We start from the raw sequence: 4850 nt of genomic DNA, 5'->3' as shown, positions 1-4850 counted from the left end.
GCTGCTAAGGCTTTGATTTATGGAAAGTGTTTTCAGAATGTTGCAAAATTGCTAGGAGGCATGATGATATCAGTTAAATCGCTAAGAAGCTCTACAAAAACCTTTTAATGTACTAGATGTTCCCTAGACAATCTAGGATAAACAGAATATTGTATTTTAAGATGTAAAACATTTTCTAAAGCTGATAATTAGGTAGCATTTGGCACTAAAAGATACTCTTATTTAATGAAGTAAGTAAGGATTCAGATTACATTTTGAATTCCTAATATCAAAAGCGCTGCTTTCTTTAGAAGACATTTGGTGCTTTCTGTGCATGAAATAATTCAAAAGTTGTTGAGTAGTAATATATATTTCAGCTATAGTTTTGTAATAGTTCATTATTTCATGTAAAATATTGCTCATTGTTTGTGTACATCAGATAAACATTCTATTTGTAACAAAGATGTTCTCAAGGCTCTTTACTTCATGAAATCATTAAGACACCCCTATCAGTATTAAAACAGAATATTATTATAAATATTATTTAAAGTTCGGTGATTAACCATGGAAAGAAGCTTTGCTTTTTTACATATTTATTATGTACTCAGGATTTGATCATAAAAGGTACTCAGCTTCTTTGTGAGGGACTAAGGGCCCTCAGTTCACTTTGAAGAAAGGCAATGCTAAGCCTGTTGCAGACTCAGATACTTAATGATTAAATAAACAGCATCAGAAAATAAAATCAAAAGTTATTTCAGGGATTTAAATAAGCACTATGTCATATACAGATTTAATGTCAGCATAATTTGTACTGTCAGCCAATGGGAGATTAGAGGAAAATGTATGAGTTGTAATAATAATCAGACTAAAAGTCTAATTATAAAGGAGGCTGCAGCAGTGAAGTATGCTAAGGCTTATTGGTTAAATCACTGGTACCCATCAAGATAAATATATATCAGTTTCATTAATTGGCAACCACAAGACAAGTGTTCTATATTCAGGGTGGTGATGATTTTGATATAATCCACCACATTGTGGTTAAGTATATGATTCATGTAATAAGAAAAAGGTACCTCCAGGCTATTGTTCCTAGCATGGATTAAAATTTACATATTGCTTCTCCTTATGTCAAAACATCTGGTGCCTGCAAATGCTAACATTTTGTTAAAAAGTTTCACAAGATAGGAAAAGTGGATTGGAAACATTGTATGTGAATCATTCAAGCATTGTAATGGAATAAGAAGCTGAGTTATGAACAGGCAGATTGAACAATAGTATAGTCAAAGAAATTCATACGCTTATGAGTTTGATAGACAACACTTTGTATAAGGAGGGGAAATACTCCAAATCAGAAGAAATGACATTTTTTTCAAATGTCTTTGAGATATGTCATATTGATTACTTTCCAAACTGTATTTTCCCTCAAATAAGATCCCTGTACCTAAGTATATGCATTCATGTGCTAAGATTGTGGCTAATACATTCATTCCATTGATGCACTTCAGTATGTTGGCATCCTTATCTGCTATTTAGTTACCTCAGAAAATTTCATTACTCCAATTTTGTTCTCCTATTTTACAGCAGTATATATAGTATATAGCAGGGTAGATCTCAAAAGATTTGGATGGCTGGTTATCCTACTCATCTTACTTCCTTGCTGGTCCCACCACCAGCAGAGTGAAACAAACAAAGCCTCTCCACGGATTTCTTCCTTGGAGATGGATGAGGTCTCCTACTCATCCTGCTTCAAATCCAGAGCATACTCACCTTGTAATCCCTAACAGGTTCAAAATCTTCAAGTACAAAATTGACATTATACAACCTTGTCGCCTGCAATAGCAAGCAAGGATTTGGCAATGTGCTTGAGCTCCTCTGCAGACCTTCCAGGCTTCCTCCCACCAATCTTGAGGGGATTCAAAGAAGAGGGTAGCCAAAGCTCAGTTCAGGCCAAGCAATCTCTTTATTACAAATCCTTTAACTACATTAATTTTGTGAATGGTGGTTAACAAAAGGCATGATTTTTTTTTAAAGCCTTTTACTTAAACATGTATTTTACGTTGTATTTACTTGTAATGGACTTGCCTTCAGTTATCAAATGATTCCAATTTATTTGTTTAATAAACAGAATTTGGAAAAAAATCTGTTAGCTAAGTACTTTACATAATCTCCCTGAGTAGGCTGAGTTAAAGGGAATATGTTTGGGCTTTTGGGTTTTGTTGGGTTTTTTTGAATTTTTTTTTTTTCCAAAAAACTAAAATATAATTAAAAATTTGTAATCTAATGTCTTTTTATCAATTAGTTGATCTGTGGCATGGGCACCTTTCCTCATTATTAGATGAATGAACCTCACCAAGAAAAAGTCCTGCATGGCTACAGGTCCATTTGGAAAGTAAAGTGAGTACCCAAAGTCACTGCAGAAATACTATTCCATCGTTTCTACTGGAAAACTGTTTCTACTGCAACACAGCTAATATAAACAGCCAGCTAGCTATAAAAGCAAACTGATACAAAGCAATTTAGTCTTTCTGCAAAGTAAAGTAAGCATGGTCAACCATAAGCATGGACCAGAGAACTGACTTCTGCAATAAACATTCAAGAGATGTTGTCTCCACTTGAGAATTTACACTCTAAATTACATTAAATTTGACTTGCTCTCTTGCAGTGGGTAGAGCATCCTTTAGGCAAGAGAAAGCAAAACCTGAGAGAACTGAGGCTAAGGAGCATGGACAACAAAAGAACATATACTTTAGTCCCAAAATGTCACAAATGGGATCTGCCACATTCAAAGGAAAATCTCTGCTCAAGGGCAAAAGTCAGCCTGAAAATCAGGAGTGGATACCAGACTGGGCTCTGGCAGACCCTGTCACTTCCCGCAGGAAAAGAAAGGCACTAATTTCAAGATATGTTTAGCTTCCAGTAGGATAAGCCATGAGTACCTCTCCTCACTCCCCTCTCTCATATAATCATCTTCCTTTTCAAAGTATGCCAAATTCTGGAGGGTAAACCACAGATATTCTTCCCTTCCTTCCTTACTGCACTTCCTCTTCCAGAGGCTGCTGCACATGCGAGATGCATCAGCTTCTCCTGCTTAGCAGAGACCAGCTGCAGCCTCAGCTGAAACTGGCAGGCAGGTTGGTTATGCCGCTGGCAATGCCAGTGCATTACTAGTGACAAGTAAGTCTGTGATTATTTAAAAGGCCAGAAATAGTTTTCTACATATTTTGACTCTGAATATTACTTAGTTACTGTGTGAATAAAATAAACTTATTTGCCCTTTAAGCCTTGCCATTTCAGAAGAACTAACTTAGTTTTGATGCTCAGGGTATTGAAATCCAGTAAGAAATAGATGTTTGGTTTCCTTAAGCCCCTGAAAACCCAAACTAGATGGTGGCTGTCTCCTAGCACCTTCAGTGTTACCAGGACATTGCACATGGCTTGCTCTTGATAACCTTACTTGTGGGACCAAGTTTGCTTTACTGAGGGCTTTCTTCTAAACAAGGGAGTTTCTGCTTGAGCTTCCAAAATTATCTTTTTCATCGGCCAATAAAGATATGGTTATTACAGCACCTGTCAGTCCTATTTTGCCAGTGTAGAAAGGCAAACAAGTGAGTAGATTTCACACAAAAATATTTGCAAAAATGTGCCTATTTGGCCTTTTCTCTTCAAAGCCAATTTCCTGAAGCAAATGTTTAGAGTCTGAATACAGGCCATGCATTACTTTGTTTTGGGAACTAAATTCTTAAGTGAATGGAGAGCAAGTGATTTGGGACCATTCACAGACTGTTTCTGTGAGACTGTAACTTTCTTGTTCTTTCTGTCTTTGCTTAAATGTATCGTTGAAGTGCTTGTGCTAGATGCTGGTACCAGCCAGAGAATTTAAAAGCAGAGAGACAGTGATCTAGTTGACATTTATTGCCAAAATCAGATTCATGTGTGTACTCTGAAATATGGATACGGATTCTATGTACCAAAATAAATGAGGTCCTCAGTGTCCTCTTCAAATTCAATCTGCTGGTATGTGGAGCTAAGGTGTTATTCAGAGAGTGGCATGAGGAACTGATCTTGTAGAAAACATTACAGTGCTATCATACTTTCCAAAGCTTAGGGACCTGGGTTTCTTTCCTCCTTTATGAAGTAACTTCATAAACATCAGTTTTCTATTCCATTATTGGAGCACATCTGCTAGCAAAAGGCTGTGGAAGTCCTGTTCCTATTTAGCACAAGGTCCTAGGGTACCTTTCTTGTCTATAAAATACAGGGATACTTAGGTCTGTATTATAAATAAGAATACATGCATGTGGTGCATGATTCTAATGATGTAATTCAGTTTCAGGTTTTTACTGCCATTCATAAACCGCTTCGGCAGACTTCTTGTAATTTATGATATGAATAGAGCCCCTTAAATTACATCCTAGATTCTGCCATGTATTGCCCTATGAAAGAAAATGGCTTTCTATCCAATATCACTGTAAGAGGAGTGCTAAAGGGAGAATGAACCAAAAGTCAAGTGCCCTTAGTTGAGAGCAAATAGTGTCTTCACAGTGTGCAGTATGTGGAACTGAACACTTGAAAACAATTACTGTAATCCTCAACTTAATTGTTTGCTTTGAAACTATGTGGAGTTTCCTGGCACTGGTTTGAAATAAGCTTGTCAGAGTCACAAGAAAGGTGAGGCCACCTTTCAGCGTGCTGTACTTTTCAGACCCACACCTTCTAACTGTAAGAATGTCAGGGCTCAAAATAGCTGCTACAAAATTTTGGCATTCTCTAATCTGACTCAAGAGCTTCTTTCTTTTGCCAGGGTCTGGCTGCTTTTCCAGGGTCTGGCTGCTATGCCAGGGCAGAGCTCCCTGGATGAAAATATTGGTCCT

Source organism: Nestor notabilis, unplaced genomic scaffold, assembly GCF_000696875.1.
Source record: "Nestor notabilis isolate BGI_N333 unplaced genomic scaffold, ASM69687v1 scaffold6373, whole genome shotgun sequence".
NCBI classification, from domain to species: Eukaryota; Metazoa; Chordata; class Aves; order Psittaciformes; family Psittacidae; genus Nestor; species Nestor notabilis.
The sequence above is the reverse complement of the archived record's forward strand: the minus strand, read 5'-3'. Positions refer to the sequence as shown.